This window comes from Canis lupus, chromosome 11 (genome assembly GCF_003254725.2).
Source record: "Canis lupus dingo isolate Sandy chromosome 11, ASM325472v2, whole genome shotgun sequence".
Classification (NCBI taxonomy): Eukaryota; Metazoa; Chordata; class Mammalia; order Carnivora; family Canidae; genus Canis; species Canis lupus.
The window spans coordinates 14,672,195-14,689,083 of record NC_064253.1 but is presented as its reverse complement, the minus strand read 5'-3'; the positions used below and the strand labels follow the sequence as shown (position 1 = coordinate 14,689,083).

At 36.2% G+C, this 16,889-nt stretch overlaps 1 long non-coding RNA gene across 2 annotated transcripts in view; it reads left to right on the top strand.

Annotated features, from left to right (window-relative positions):
* Positions 1 to 14,778, top strand: part of LOC118350176 (uncharacterized) — a 323,534-nt gene extending 308,756 nt beyond the window's left edge. For both annotated transcript variants that reach the window (XR_007413936.1, XR_007413938.1), the window contains exon 9: positions 14,211 to 14,778. This is a non-coding gene — a long non-coding RNA (uncharacterized LOC118350176). The remainder of the gene's footprint in view (positions 1 to 14,210) is intronic.
* The last annotated feature ends 2,111 nt before the right edge of the window (positions 14,779 to 16,889 follow it).

Sequence of the window (16,889 nt, the reverse complement as noted above, 5' to 3'; positions counted from 1 at the left end):
TATTTTTCTAATTTCCACTGAATATGGTGAATTTTCTTCTGCTGGTCTCAAAAGAGATTATCTTGTATCAAGACTTGTGCTAGGGGTACCTGGGTAGCTCAGTCAGTGAGTGTCCCACTATTGGTTTCGTTTAGGTCATGATTATGGTAGTACTGTTTGTGATCTACCCATCAGCCATTTCCACTACTTTCTTGCCAACCTTGTTTGTATTACAGTGTACTCAGACCCAGGGATTGTATCATTATTGATTTGAGGCAATCCAGAAAGCCCAGTTGACAATGGGCATCTAGGAGTGATTAGATGACTCGGGGAATGAGTATCATGCATTAGGCTTAGGCTTAATTATTAAAGCCGCCATTTTCCTGGGACCAAAGGAAACAAGAAAGAAGGAGCCAACATGACTCCATTGATAAATAGAATCTTGGAGTTCAGATTAGATGTTTTTAGAAAAATTAAGAAATATAATACTTTTACATTTTGTGAGTCATGGAGCATTTCATTTCCAATGTCAACGTATTTGAGTACATTATTTCATTAGCTAATTCTGGCTAATAGGATATAAGGGAAGTATGTTGGGGACTTTGAAAGATATAGATATTTTTTTACTACTGCTGGTATTAGCAATAATACTTATAATTGTTAATTACCATTACCACCATGACTGATGATTATTGTTATAAAGGGATGCAAAGGAAAAACTCTTTTGGCCCTAGAGCTGAGCTCTTTTTTTAGCTTTTCTCTTACTCTGTCCTCTGGTTTACTTGGCTGGAGCTCTAATTGCCCTCACTACACATCAATCCCTGAACTATAAGCCAGCAGCTGGTGTCTAGATTCAATGCATGAGAACCCTTTAGATCCAAATACTGCCATTAGCCTAATGTCAAGTTTCACTACCGCCAAGTGATTCCTGTTGAGAACACGCACTCTACTAAAATAGATTACTCAAATAATTATTCAATATTTAGGGATATTGGCCCCAGCTATTGTCCTGATCTTGGCTATTTTTTGCCTTTACATCCTCTCTTTGCCATCCTGTTATTGTCATCCTAGGTGTTCCAAAATTGAGCTCTTGTGCTTCTGACTCTAGTTATTATTTGTTAACTAGAAATAGTGAATATCCTCTAGGAGATAATAATCTGGGGGTAGGGACAGTCAAGTAAGCAGATAATTATAATATAATCTCAAGTATTTTATAGTAGTAATATTAAAAGGCTATGGGAGTGAAGAGATTGTCTCTTTGCCTAAAGAAGATAGTAATTAACTAATAGAAATGTTGACTTATGAACTGAGCTTTGAAAATTCAGCATTTTATTCCAGGGGAGAAAATATCATGTACAAATATGGAATTGGGATTGTAAAAGAACATGGTGTAGTTGAAGAACTTAGATAAAAATTCATCTATATGCTTTTTGAGTGCTTGTGGTCAAGATGTAACAGGGTAATATGCTGAGAGCTTAAAATTGCAGGATGCACCAAATCAACCATGTTATTTATTTTCTGCTGCCTATAAAGGAATGGGCTTCATCCTTGGGGGAAGAGGACAGTAGTACTACATTTTTTTTTTAAGTTGACTTTTATGTTTTCTTTTTGCCTCAGAATAGGTAAGCAGGTATTTTCTGATTTCAGGGTATGGAGACTGACACAATGAGTCATTTAGCCCTTCTCTGTACTGTTTTACTCAACTGTTATAGGAAGCAATCAAGGGAGAACTATCAGATCTTTTACACAGTAAGGTCAAGCAGGTAGTGCCAGTGAGAAGATAATTCTCAATAAAGAAAAGGAGAGAGGCAAATAAATCATGTCTCAGGTTTGGGGGAGGAAGAAAATGGAAAGTCATTTGGGTATTATGCCTTAACACAAGACATTGTGGAGAGTGCTCAAAACTGGCCACTAAGTGGTAGTTAGTTGTTCCCTGGAAACTTTGACAGAGATCTGAAGAGGGAGAGCTGAGAAGACTCAGCTCTAAGGAGCAGTGCTTGATCAGCCTATTGCCCAGAATGAACTATGACATGGAGAATGGCCACCATATGCTAAGGCTCAAGGTGATCTGCCATTTTCCTGAGACCAAATAAAGCAAAGAAGAAAGAAGCCAATGTGGCTGCTATTGCCCTTCTTGCCACCAGTGGCAAATAAAGTCTTGGAGTCCAGATTAGATTTGATCTCAGAAAATTAAGAAATAGAATTTTTTTTGCATCTTGTGTGTCACTGAGCACTTTTTTGGTCCCTATTATTAACATATCTGAGTGCATAATTTAATTTTTCTTAACAAAGAAACACCTTGAGGACAGCCATTGAATCTTAATCACCTCTGTGACTTCAGCAGCTCACATTAAGCTACACACAGAATAGGTTATCACCAGTTATGGGCTGACTGAACAAATGACATAAGGGTGAGGAATTCAGAGAGGTGATCTCACTGTCTGCCAGTGACCTTATCAACATTTATTCAGTAAATGTGTAACTCTCAGACCCACTTTTCACAGCCCTATACTTATGCTTCAGATTGATTGTGATTTAGATTTTCCTAAGTGAGGGAATAACACACACTTTATTCTAATGATAATTTCCTTTACTTTCTCTGACACAAAGGTTACTGTCAACTTAGAGGAAATGGCATGGCCTTATTGAGAATGTTAACACCATAAACAATATGCTGGGGAGGACTGTGTTCCTTTCCTGAAGCACCAACATCCTACAAGCAAGGGATGCTTGTGAAGTGCCCACATTAGTCTCCATGTAAGTTTGAAGCATGTGATCCCTGCACCATATAATAAATGGTATATTTCCTTTTGATTTAAACATATTTTCATCTCCTAATATTACTTGTCAGTATGGCAGGGGTTTTTAAGTTCGTTTTTTCCACACATGTAGGTCATCAGCATTTTACTACTGAATGTCCTAGGAAAGATGTACATCATCCATTAATCATGAAACCTCTGATTATCATCTCTTGGTAGAGATTACATATTCGTATGCTAAATGATTTTCAAAATTTGAAGCACTGTCTTTGTCAAGATGAAGTTGTAAGTGGAAAATAAAATGACAGCAACAACAAAAACTGGGCTGCCTTTAGAGGTGTGGCATTCAAAGTCAGTTGAGTAGCATTTAAGAACTAATGGTGTCTCTTGTGAACCAGTTGACTAGTGGCCAATGATCCATTTCTTTATTTTTGACACGGATATGATGATGGATCGTGCTTACCTTACTGGGTATTATGAAGTTAAAATGAAATAATATGTGTGCAAGCACTTATTATTACTTGTCATTCCTATTTAAAAAATCTATGGGATTATCTTTTATTTCTTACTGGAAATATGTTGACCTGACTAATTTGTGGTATGTGTGTGTATGGGAGAGAGGGAAGTAAAGGTATGGTCAATTCTGAAAGGTATCTTTCTTACAGTTTTCAGAGATTGGTTAGGTGTAGCACAAAATAGCAATGTACCTGCAATTTTATAACTATTTTTAAAGCATATAGCAACAATATTGCATTTATGTTTACATACTGCCCCAACGGCCTCCTACCAGGACAAAACAAGTGAGCTGCTTTCAATTAGAGAGTAGTTCAGTGCTCCATGTTTACACATGATTATTTATGTATGAGTGTGTGTGTGGGGGGTGGTTCCTGCTCTTTGCAAATGGGTATTAGAAATAAGCAGCTTGATTTTACATTAGATTTAGCTGCCTAAAAATTCAAGCCTAATAAAAATACCATGCCTATTAAATGACAGCATTGGAGATGATTTTCTTAGTTAATTTTCTATTACTCATAATGTATGGATATTCCTAATGATTCCATTAGAGTTTAAATAACAGAATTCAGCACAAATGTATTTTTACTAAGCAGAAGAAACATAATTTCTCTGGAACTGCAGCTGCTGTAGTTGAAGATGAGGCTCTTACTATCCCTTAGGGGGATTACTGTCTCTGCCAGCTGACTTCGTTTTTATACAGCCAGCGATTTATTAGATTGCTTTGCTCTTAAGTGTGATAATAGGCCTTATGCTTAGCAAGGTTTAGAGACTTCCAGTGCATTAATATTTTATGACAATGACAGGCAAGACACATTTTGTTTACCTAACAAGACAAGCCGAGCCAGAGTTGATGTGTATTGGATATCAGCACTTTCAACCTGGGGGAACCCTGCCAATTATATATTTAGGGCTTTGCAATAGCTCTTCTAATTGTAATCTAATCAGTTCCTTATTTGGTATGCCGCTATCATATGTAAAGAGATCGAGTCTGGACTCCATGGGAAGTAACCTTGCTAGTAGGTGACTAATATTAACCATGTAATGACCATGGATTTGCTAGTGACTCCTTCCAGTAACAGATTGTGTTCCACTTGGAAAGCGTTCAGCCATGGGCCAAGCTTTGGTAGATGCACATGTATTATAGTTTTGTTCGGAAGGTCCCCTCAGTTGATTTGAGTCAGGTGTCAGGGAAAGTTGTGTCGTGTTGCTCTTGATTTCTGGATTGTATTTTCATTTTACTGTTAATACACTTGTTATTGTATTGTCTTGTTGTTTTCCAAGCTATTTAAAATAATGCGTTTCCTGGGCCTCCTACGGAATGGAAGTACAATTAAAACAGCACTAGATGAGAGACCAAGTGAATTACCACAGTGCCATTTTAATTTTGTTTCTTTTCCTCATAAAGTTACCAGTCACATCAGTTTCATTATTGGATAAAAATCATAAATTTCAGTGAATAGTAAATGTTGGACTCTTGATTCTCTCTAGTTTCAAATTTTCTTAGTAAACCTATCCCATTCATATATTTTTGAGCATAAAACTACATATGCAATATTTATTTGATGTCCTTAACAGCTGCAAATATTCCAACCAAAATATTAGGTACTTATTATTTGCAACATTAAGCTGCATTTTATACAATAAACCTTTAGATCCTACATATAACTATAATTTAAATATGCAACAGAATTTGAAATTTCTCAAGTTGTCCATATCACCTCTGAATGTAACTCCAGCCGTCACCTACTCCAAGGAAACAGGGACCATGTTTAGAAAGGGGCCAGAAAGCTTCCAGCAAATTGGTTACAGTATAGTTTGTGGGAGATGTGAGGGGGGGAGAACAGATGCAGTCTTGGAGTGTGAGGAGTGGGCATTTGAAAGGGAAAGAAGCCTAAATATGTTGAGAAGTGAGTCAGTACATGTGCAAAACCAGAGGACAACATACACATGTAGATTTGGAAGAATTGCTAGTACCCACAGTGTTCCAATGAGGCATAAACACAAACCACGTCATGCCCTACAGGGTCTCTCTGTGTGTTCATTACTTTTAATACCATTCTGTGCAAGCCTCAGAGGAACACAGCCAACTCCCACATCTCAGGGTTAGCGTAATCTTGCTGCAGCTGGCACTTTGCCTGTGCTTGACTAAGTCTGCTGATGTTTCTGAGAGAGGCAAAGAAATGGAAAACATTTGGTTTGAGTTTACAGATTGCCTTCTTTTCTAAAGTGGGGGTGGGATAGTTGAGGTGGGTGGGAATGAATGCTGTCACCTGGGTTAAAGTCTTGAAAATTGCAAATACGCAATAAAATAAAATTAATCCTTTGTGCTCATCCTTAGGATCTTTGTTATTGTTGTTGTTTGTTGTTGTTGTTGTTGTTGTTGTTGTTGTTGTTGTTGTTGTTGTTTGGGGGTGGTGGTGGGGATTTCATGTGAAATCGCTGACCATTCCCAAGAATGCCTGGCCACCAGGGTGTTAAATTTGTGACTCTTCTTTTGGTGCTCTGCCCCTTTCTCTGCAATTGCCTAGGGAGTGTTTATTTAAATGCTAGTTAATTACATTTTAGTGAGGACCAATGCAATCAGATTTATCTTAGTCTCTTCATCTTCTATTCCTAATTTAGCTTTTAAGGAGTACTTTCTGATTGCAAGCCCCACGGAAGAAAAATCAGAGGCTATGAGAGGAAGGGATAGAGATTGTGTTAAGCTTCATCAACCAGGAAATAAAGCGAGAATAAATTTTCAAAGTGCTAGGAAAGAGTAGAGACACATGGGCACACACTCTGTGCTCAGGCATGGTGGTTTAAGTACGTTCTCCATTTTATTAATGTGTTCAAGTAATATTTTTTTCTTTGCCTCCCTCCCCCTTCCCAGAGCAGTATGGTACTCAAACTTGAGGGAAGCTCAAAATACCACGCTGCTGGAAAAGTGCTGATTCTAGCTTTCTTCAGGGAATTTAGAGACCCAAAGACTTGGAGCAAATCACATGGCTGGTGATTGGCTTTGTCTCTGTTTTTATAAGTGATTAAAAAGAAAACCACTTCAATAATCCTCAGACCTCTGCTCTCTGCTGGGACCTCTTCCAACTAGGCCTGCCTGGTGGAACCCCTGGGAGGAGGAAAGCGCACAGACTCTGGGCCAGAAAAATTAGAAAAAGCAACAAAGACATTGGAACTGAAAAAGTTCATTGTAGGCTAGAATTCAAGGGCATGATTTTTTTTTTTTTTTCTGCTTTGAGCCTCATACTCTACTGCAATTTGTTTTTGACATCACCTGAGTGACATCTCAGGAGCTTCACTAAAACCTCGATTATTTTGTATATGTTTGCTTTGAACCCATAGATAGTTTGGTTCTGAGTTGCCACTAGAAAATGCAATAATAAGAGTCACAGTGAGATAATTTAAGTAGCATGAGTTTCAAGAGCAATAATATTGTTGGGTGAACACTCTGAAATGAAGGGATCTCAGAACAGATTTCCCAAACGGTTCAGTCTCTTAGTCCTTAAACAAAAACCATAATCTATATCCATTTAGTATTCTTCATATTGACTTGTGTTGTTTTTATTTAAAATACCCAAACGTGCCTTTTTAAAAAAAATCTTAATCCATTGCCTGGCCAGTGAGGAAGACATTTGTTCCGGGGTCTGAATTCTGAATATTTGGCTTAAAATCCTAATTCTACCATATATGTGCTCTAAAATCTTGGGACTATTGACCTTTCTGAATGCTCTTTCCTTATCTGTAAAATGAAGATAATAAGGAACCTGTCCTCTGGGGTAGCTTGGAGCAGTAGAGGAAATAATCTATGTCAAATATTTTATACCTTATCTGCCACAGAGAGAACACTTCCTAAAAAACAACTATATTACCTTTAGGATGGGAAATGTGCCTTATGTTCTTCTGTTTTCCCATATTGTCTAGTTTTTTTTTTTTTTTTTTTAAAAACAGAGGACTATAAAAAGGATGGTAGTTGTGGAAAATAGTGATTTATAGTCATTTTATGTAACTTCACCTTACAGGCAGGTCATAACATTACTCTTTATTTTTTTTAATGAAGTAGTATTGGGAGAATATTTCTTTTAGAATATTGTAGTGTGTTTTCTTTTCTGCAAATCACTGAAATACCAGACAACTGTCCATTGTGAAATCATAGTAGGTTTAGCGTGCTTAAGAGCTTGAATATTTTTTGTGTGTTTATGGTTGTGTAAATGCAAAGAAAGAGGAAATAAGGCTGCATAAAGTCACATCTGTATTTAGGCTTGCATTCATTTAATACTCATGTTTCATATCACTTTAAAAATACATTGTATTGCCATTTTTGTTTCACCCAGAAGTATCTTGATGAAAAGAAAATCCAGGAGGAATTATATGAATTCTGCACGTAAGACTTGCTATTTTGTTTTATACTATTAGCTATTTAATACTCTTAAGTATTTGTACAATGGTCAAAACATTAGAAATAATTAGCTTAAATGTGTTTAAACTTCAACAGAAAACACTTGTGCTCTAAAGGATCTAAATATTTAATGAGATTTTTGAAAACCACAATTACGGCTTTTTATAGAAAAGGAACTTTACCTCTGAGACCTGGAAAAGACTGTTTATTATATAAAGAAAGAGACTTTTATATTTTTAACATATAATTTAATAAGAATTGTACCATTCCAATCTTAAAATCTACAGCTTGAGAAGAAAAACAAAAAAGGCATGTCAGAAAAATATTTTAGGAGGGTAGCACCTATTTATTTTTTAGGAAAATGTCCAAAGTATACAGAGTCAGAAATCTTACTCAGACTGTTTTAGTTTATTGAATTTTCTGTGCCTTGAAAATCATAGCACAATTCTCTGGAGACACCTATAAGGATGTATTACATCATAAAGTACACCAAGGATAGTAACCCGTGTTATTAAACTGTCAACATACATTATACTACAATTTGTCCTCAATCCAATGCAACTAAAAGCCACATTGTTGGCAGGAAGTTTAAAACATAAGACTATTCTCTAATCATCTAAAGCCTAAGGTACTTTGGGAAAAAAAATACTGTAATAATCGCTCCACTACTCCATAGCAGCATGTGTGAATTTCATTGGTTTTGTACAGCAAATGTTCGGCTATTACAAGAAAGGATTCAGAAGGATTACCACTTAAAGGCTTTTACTAGCGATGCTGTAGATGTCTCATTTCACAGTATATTAATAGTGGTTTTGTATAATAGTAGCAGGGAGAAATAAATTGTAGAAGCTAGAATTTAAATCATGTTTAATTTTCACACAAATGTTTAACAGAGGATCGGGCATTGTAACATTGCTGATACCGTCGGAACTTATAATGATAGAATTCTTTTAATTTCTGAAATTAATCTACAAAAGTGGACAGACTAAGTGCTGGTCAATATTTCCTAAAATATTTATAAAATGCATAAAGTGTTCATATAAGAGGTAATTTGCCTATGGAGAGAAAGTTTCTGGCTCAAAAATTGTTGAGGGTTCCCCCTCATGGGTGTGATACCATGTACTTTGTCATGACAAATTTCAAATGCTTACTTGCTAGAAGGATTTCAAAGTTAAGGGAAGAGAAGATGAAAATTAGTGGTACAGAATTTTTTATGACAATTTGATCTTGGGAATAAGCAGAAATGACAGGGAAGCTGTGGAACAGAGGACTTATTTTCTTTAACCTGAAGCACATCCAGCCAAGAGACTGTGGATATATTCTGGGTACATGAGATATTTAACATAGAGAGGAATATCAACATTTTTTTTTAAAAAAAGTACAAGCCGTGTTTGTAATGTAATGCTGCCTAATAACATCAGCAAAATTTGTGGCATGTGAAATTCAACTTTTTAAAAAATGTTATTTATTCATGAGAGACAGAGAGAGACGTAGAGACGTAGGCAGAGGGAGAAGCAGGCTTCCTGAGGGGACCTTGATGCAGGACTTGATCCCAGGACCAGGACCAACCACTGAGCTACCCAGCTGCCTCAATTCAACTCTTTTTTAAAAAAAATAATTTTTTTTCACTGCATAATTAAGTTGAGCTGGCTTGAAAATTAGGGGAACCTGCTAGATGGAAGGAGATAGCTTCCCATATGGTTTTTCTACATCCCCTGGAGTCAAGGGTGATCTTGGTAAAATACAAGTCCGAAGAAGTCTCTGTCCTCACATTGCTGGCTTAGTGCAAAGATGGGAATACCTGAAGTGGTTTATAAGCCCTTGTGTGATCAGCCTTCTGTCAGATAATATAATTTTATTCAATTTGACATCTTTTTATGTCTTGCTTTCTACACCAGCTTTCCACTTCCAGATGCCACTGCGTAAGTCACTCTGACGTATCCTTCCATCTCATATTGAAACCAATTATCTCTGCAGCAATGTCCACAATAGCCAAACTATGGAAACAGCCCAGATGTACATTGACAGATGAATAGATAAAGAAGATGTGGGATATGTATACAATGGAATACTACTCAGCCATCAAAAAACCTGACACCTTGTCAGTTGCAGCAATGTGGACTCAATTAGAGGATATTATGCTAAGAGAGATAAGTCACTCAGAGAAAGACAATTATCATAGGATCTCACTCATATATGGAATTTAAGAAACAAAACAGGATCATGAGGGAAGGGAGGGAAAAATAAAACAAGACAAAATCTGAGAGGGAGACAAACCATAAGACTCTTAATCATAGGAAACAAATCATAGGGTGGCTGGAGGGGAGGAGCCTGGGGGGTTAGAGTCACTGGATGATGGACAATAAGGAGGACATGTGATATGATGAGCACTGGGTGTTATATAAGACTGATGAATCACTGACTTCTGCCTCTGAAACCAATAATACATTACATGTTAATTCATTGAATTTAAATAAAAAAAAGAAAAAGAAACCAACCACCTCCAGGGATTCTTCCCTGGCCCTAGAGTATGATGTGTTTTCATAGCTGCATGCATTTTCTTCCTAGGCCTTTTATTGGCTTGCTTTCTATATTTATGGGAATATTTGTTTATCTGTCCTTTCTGCCAGATGATCCATAAAGTTCCATAAAGGAGGAAACATTATTTTAGAGTTTTTGTGTGTTTTTAAATATCATCTCTGTAGAAACGAGCAGTATGTAGCTCATGGTTGACACTGAATTAAATAGTTTTTGATTAAATGGAATGGTGAATAATTGCAGTAAGTTTAAATGGAAGAATCAGGATGAGAGTCAGCCCTTTTTGTTTTCGCAGCACTGACTAGAAAGGTATTGTTTCACACATATATGCCAACATTTCTTTTTAAAATTCGTGATAACCTGGCATCCTGGAAAGATATAATGAAGACAGAGATCGATCTCATGGTATAATTTGAAGATTTTTGATATTCGCCTCTCATGGGAATTCTTTTACAGATGAATGAAACCCCTTCCTCAGAGGAGAACCTTTTGAATGCTTTGCCACCATTATTTCTCAAAGCCAGCATCCAGTAGCCATGATACCACTGGGGAGTCAGCCTACCACTGTGATTTCTGTTCCTAATATAGAGATGTTCATCCTCAGAGGTCTGTAGTCTTCTGTGCAAAGTCCTCTGCCCTATCAGCATTAGAATCTTATGGTTTAATACCACATTGTGGCAATGACAGTACCAAATGTGCTAGAGTCAATATATCATCCATCTACCTGAATTATGTAGATTTGACCTAACAGTTAGAGTCATAGTGAAATGTTTTATGGCAAAAGGATATGCGATGACCAATAGCCCAGTATGTATCTAAAGGATAGAGGATAACAAATATAAACTAGACAGCACATTGTCTAATCTGTGAGAGCAAGTAGAGAGATATAGTCAGGGCAGAAGCTTCAGCATCAGACCTTTGCTGCCACTTTCATAAAGAACCCAGAAAAACGTCCTTGGTTCTGTTGAAGCCGTCCTTCACTATACACAGTTGAACTTTTCATTCTCATGTGTTAAAATGAAAACATAAGCAAAATGTATGTAGATGATCCTTTAGGGTCATTATAGAATAAGTTTCATGTATTAACACATTTGTAGAATAATTTACCTAACCTCTATTACTAAAACCATCAGAATTGCTTTTGGTGTGTGTCTAACATTTATCATTCTGTGTATGCCATAGGTACTTCTCTTCTGGGGTGCTCCATTGACTATAGAATGACAATCTTTTCAAACTCTTCTATGATTTATTATAATTCTACTTTGTGGCTATCTCACAACCGAGAAGAAAGAGACTTCTCAAGTCAGGGGACAGGGACTCATGACTTTCCTGATAATTGAGGTTTCCTAAAAACACAATTTCTGTGGAAGAGATAGCTAGCTGTCTGCCAAAATTCATGCTCTTCTTCCATGGTGAGAATTGTTGAATTACCTCTGGTGGAGAGACAACCCTGAACAAGAAGAGTGTTTGGAATCTGCATCAGTGAAAAATAAACTTAAGTTAAGCCATTGAGATTTGTGTTAAGCTACTGAGATTTTAGGGTTTATCCGTTATAGTAGCTATTGTCACTTCACAAATATAATACCTTACAATAAAAGTAATTGAGCCTGGCTGGAATATGGAAATTTATCACACCAGACTGATATTTTTAGTTGACAGGGCCTAACTGGACAGTCCCTGACTTCCCCAGGCTGATGAGCTCTTTCACAAAGAAAAACACTGACCTACTCTTATATTTCTCTTAACTATATTTCTAATTTTCTAAAATATGTTTTCAGAGTCAAAATTCTTTTTATTTGACATGGAATTTTCATACTTTTTTCTTCCAAGAAATTTTACTGAAAACAGGAACTTCATAATAAGCAAACGTGTATTTTGCTGACTCATCTAGAGCCTTGTAACATCTCAAAATCTGTGATTCTGTAATTAAAGATATAAGACAGAGGAATGAAAAAGACGATGAGAATCCATGGGGCAATCATGTCCTAAAATATTCAAAGTGAGTAACATTGCATGATCCACGAACAGCCAGGGTCTGTAGCTCTTCCGCACAATGTTGTTTTTTTCCATCTGGTGGCTATGACTGCCAGATAATCCAATTAACATAGGATGGTGGACTCATGGTCCAAAAGGAAATAAGTTACTCATTAAATTTCAGCTGCTGCCACAGTTTTTTAATTCAAATAATTTTTTTTGTGTGTTAACACTCTTGTTTCCTTCACACATCTTTCAGTGTAGGTTAGAAAAGAATATTTATAGACTGTGATTTTTAAAACCTGTATTACCAACTCTTATATATAACCCACTGTGCTTCATTATTGGACACAATATTAGATGCCATATCTTCATTCCTACATTTGCAACTATATATCAATGAATTTTGGACATTCATTGGTTTCACAGAACTTTATAATATGCACACTATTTTTTTTCTTTTTAAGAGGTTTATTTATTTTCAGAAAGAGAGAGCACACACAAGTGGGAGGGGCAGAGATAGAGGAAGCATCCCAAGCAGACTTTTCACTGAGTACAGAGCCTGACATGGGGATGGATCTCACAGCTCTGGGATAACGACCTGAGACAAAACTAAAAATCAAATGCTTAACTGATTGAACCATTCAGGTGCCCCCTCCTCCCCTTTTTTGTGCTCTTTAATGCAATAAATACTCTCTCTTGTCCCTATACAGGTGAATATATTTATTTCCCTTTTCATATATATATATATATATATATATATATATATATACATACACACACATATATATTTTAAAAATTTTATTATTTATTCATGAGAGACACACAAAGAGAGGCAGAGACACAGGAAGAGGGGGAAGCTGGCTCCATGCAGGAAGCACAATGTGGGACTCCATCCCAGGACCCCGGGATCATGCCCTGAGCCAAAGGCTCAACCGCTGAGCCACCCAGGTGTCCCCCCTTTGCATATTTATACACACATTGGAGGACACTGAAATTTCATGCTCCACGACCTAAGAATGTAGATCAGGACCAGATTTATCTACCAGGAGTATGTCCGAAGTAGCATCTTGAGATGTGCATTTGAAGGAAAGAGAAGTGAGTTGCTATGTAGATGGCATAACACAATAGTTGGCTTTCCCTTAGTGTATGGTGATTTAAGTAAGTCACAGTAACCACTAGTAAGTTAGATTTTATTCATTAAACTGTTTCAAATGAAAGAGTTATACTGGATATGCATCCTGGTGTTTGCTATAAGCTGGTATTAGTCATTTTTTAAGAATTCTTTTGTTTTTGTCAAGACTTTTTTTTTTTCCTTTTTTATGAAATCGATACATTTCAGCATGAGTTCATTGTCATAACTGCCCTCCAGGCCATTGGCTAAGAATTAGTGAAATATATAAATTCACTATTTGATCTGCATGATTATCTTATCTGCATGATACCAAAAGGCTTGCTTGACAAATGCTTCTAGCACCTTGATGGACTGGCTGCAGTGTATTTTCAGATAGGGCAGACATAGCCAAAGATTAACAATAACTAGAGATTTGTTGATTTTTCAGCTTGTAACAATTTTTTAAAAATAATTTTTTGTTTATTTTTATTTTAGAGAGCAAGCATGAGTAGGGAGGGGCAGAGGGAATCTCAAGCAGATTCTGTGCTGAGCAGGAAGCTCAATCTCATGACCATGAGATCATGACCTGAGCCAAAGCCAAGAGTTGATCTGTTAATCAACTGAGTCACCAAGGCATCCCTTAGCTTGTAACATCTTATTTTATTTTTTGAAAGAAATAAAATATGGTTTATGGCCTTTATATTGTAATACATTATATATTTTTTTCATAGATTCCCAAATAGTTTTAGCCATCCCGTGTTATGGTCTAACACTCATGTGTGCCTTTTTGAGAATACATTCTAAAGGTTTTAAGAGTTGTAAAGCAGTATCATGTCCTCCTTTCTGAAGTAAAATTGAAAAGTTGTCATTTCATTTTTGTTTTCAAAGACATACAAAGTCAATATAAGTTTGTTGATTTTCTTTTTTTTTTTTTAAGATTTTATTTCTTCATGAGAGACACACAGAGAGAGGCAGAGACACAGGCAGAGGGAGAAGCAGCTCCCTGCGGGGACCCTGATGCGGGACTCTATCCCAGGACCCTGGGATTGCGGACCTGAGCTGAAGGCAGATACTCAACTGCTGAGCCACCCAGATGCCCAAGTTTGTTGATTTTCTTATCCCTTTCATTTTTGTTCTCATAGAAACATCTCATCTAAATAATTCTAAAGTTAGAGAATATGTAAGTCAGAAAAAATAATATGAAATTTGACTCCGTTGTGGCTCAGGACTTGGACTCTTGTCAGAGTTGGATTCTGTTCTCTTTCTTGACAGTCTTCACAGCTGGCATCAGAGACTGCTGCCAATCTAATTGTTTTTGCCACTTGTCATGAACATGTTGCTTCTTTTCTCAGGGAGCTATACGTGTTACCTGTTGGTGTGAGGATTAGATTTTAAGCAGCTCATTTTTATACGGAAAAGGAGCTAATCAGTCATGCCATTGTGTACTGTTAACTTAATCTCCTGCTGTCCTTAGAAGGGAATAAAAGTGTTCTCATCTGTTAATTATTCACATCACACTATTAAAACATTTTGTGACCAATATCTCTTTGCAGTACTATTTGGACTTTGCAAATATGCTGTGTAACTATTTCTCAGTGGGCTTCTCAGTGGGGGGGTGAAGCTGATTTGAGTTGAGTCATTAGAAAGTAGATTTCATTTTATTTTCTTTGTCTCAGATTATGAGGGTTGTATTCAGTGTACAATTTGTGAGGAACTGGTGTTAGTATATTCCCTTACAATTATATCTTCCTTGTCAAGGCTTGACGTTTAGGAGATAGGGAAAGTTTTGGTATGAGTTCATCTCTATGCCTGCATCCATTTACTAAGAATTAGTGAAACATATCAATTTATTATTTTATTTCACTTTTGCTGTTATATATGCTTCCAGAGTATTTGCACAAACTATTTAAGAAGTATACAGAAAAAGTAAGCGAAAAGTTTCTAACCAATGCATTTAAATGCAAAATGGAAGTCTTTGATTTGGGATGTTCAGTTTGAGATGCATAGCACACAGGGAAAAACAATGTTTATTTGTAACTCTGGGTAAAAGTCGGGACTAGAAACCCATGTTGGAGACTGGCCAATAGCCTAAAACTCAAACCATGATTCTGACTAATGTTTATATCATGTTCATAGGTACAGGGCCTACCTTTGCCTCCATTCCCCAACAGATTATTCTAGGCATTAAAAATAAGAAACTAAGTTCAACGGAATATTAGATTTTAAGTGATAAACCTATTGTGGTAGGTTCTTGCTTTATTTATGGGTAATGGAATGAAATTGAATTTGGGGCTTAACCATAGTTAGTTAGACCATGCAGCTTATCCTTGTTTTGAATGTAGTCGTCATATAGATATGACTTAGTTTAGTTCGTAACGTTCCATTCCGGTTACACTATTTTGGCTATTTAGAAATACATGCTTCCAGAAAGAGAAAATAAATCATGGTCTTTGAAATGTATTTGTTCCTTCTATTCATCATCTTATCATTGTGATATGAAAATCATATGAGTTTTCTTATTTGATGCTCATAAATGCCCTGTGAGTGAACTAGAATATGTATCATTAATCACTTCTGAGGTGTGCAGAAATAGATCTTCAGGAATCTGAAATGACATGACTAACACGATCTAATTTATAAGCAACAAAGTCAGGTCTTGAATTCAGGGATTCTGCACTCAGGATTCATCTCATGACAACAAGGCTTTTTTTTTTTTAATAGAATAGTGACAATAGTAGTCAGGTGGATTGGTTGACAATTAAGTCTTACACTTGTTTGTATGTAAAACATGTATTTTGAAATACTGTCAATCTGTTTCTAAGCTGAGAAAATAAAGCAGAAAAGAATGTCTGACTGGCTCGAGGTCAGTGTAGTGAGAGAGAGGTTGTGGTTGTTGGCACCTTAAACTGTTGATTTTTAGGTCATAGAGAATGATGGAGATAATGTCTTTAAACCTGGAAATATGCTATACATTGTAGTTCACTATAAAATGGCTGTTAGCACAAATTGAAAGGGAAATTTATGTGGAGAAGTTTTCTTTTTGGAAATGCTTATTAATTTTTTACTAAAAGTTAACTCAAATTATAACTATTTCAATTCAATGTACTTTTATATTTTAAATGTTGCAAAGAGGAAAAATATCAGGTGGGTTAGGTCACCAAACATAAACTTTTTAAAACATGTCATGTAATCCAAATTCCCAAAGGACTTTAAATTGGGGTTCATTGGAAAGTATATCAGTTGGTAGTAGAGAAATTAAACAAAGAAATCAATTGTCATTATTAGTGTAGGGCTTATTCTAAATTGATGGTGTATGCTGTTAATGAACCATTGCTACAAAACTAATAGAGTCAAAGAAGTAAATGCTATTCCCAGCACTGTACATATTTTCCTAACATAATCAAGTAGGCTAGTATCCAACCATGAAAGTTGTATTGATTTGGGCAGTTTTTAAAACAGTAAGTACAAAAGGCAGTGTCTTCCAGAGAGGAAAAATGATGTGATTAAGAAGTCATTTCATTTTCAATTTTCAAAAAATGTATCTCAGACTGTAGAAAGCGTGGAAAATATATCTTAACATAATTGTGTGGTTCAGAAAAGCAGTCAAGGAAAAACT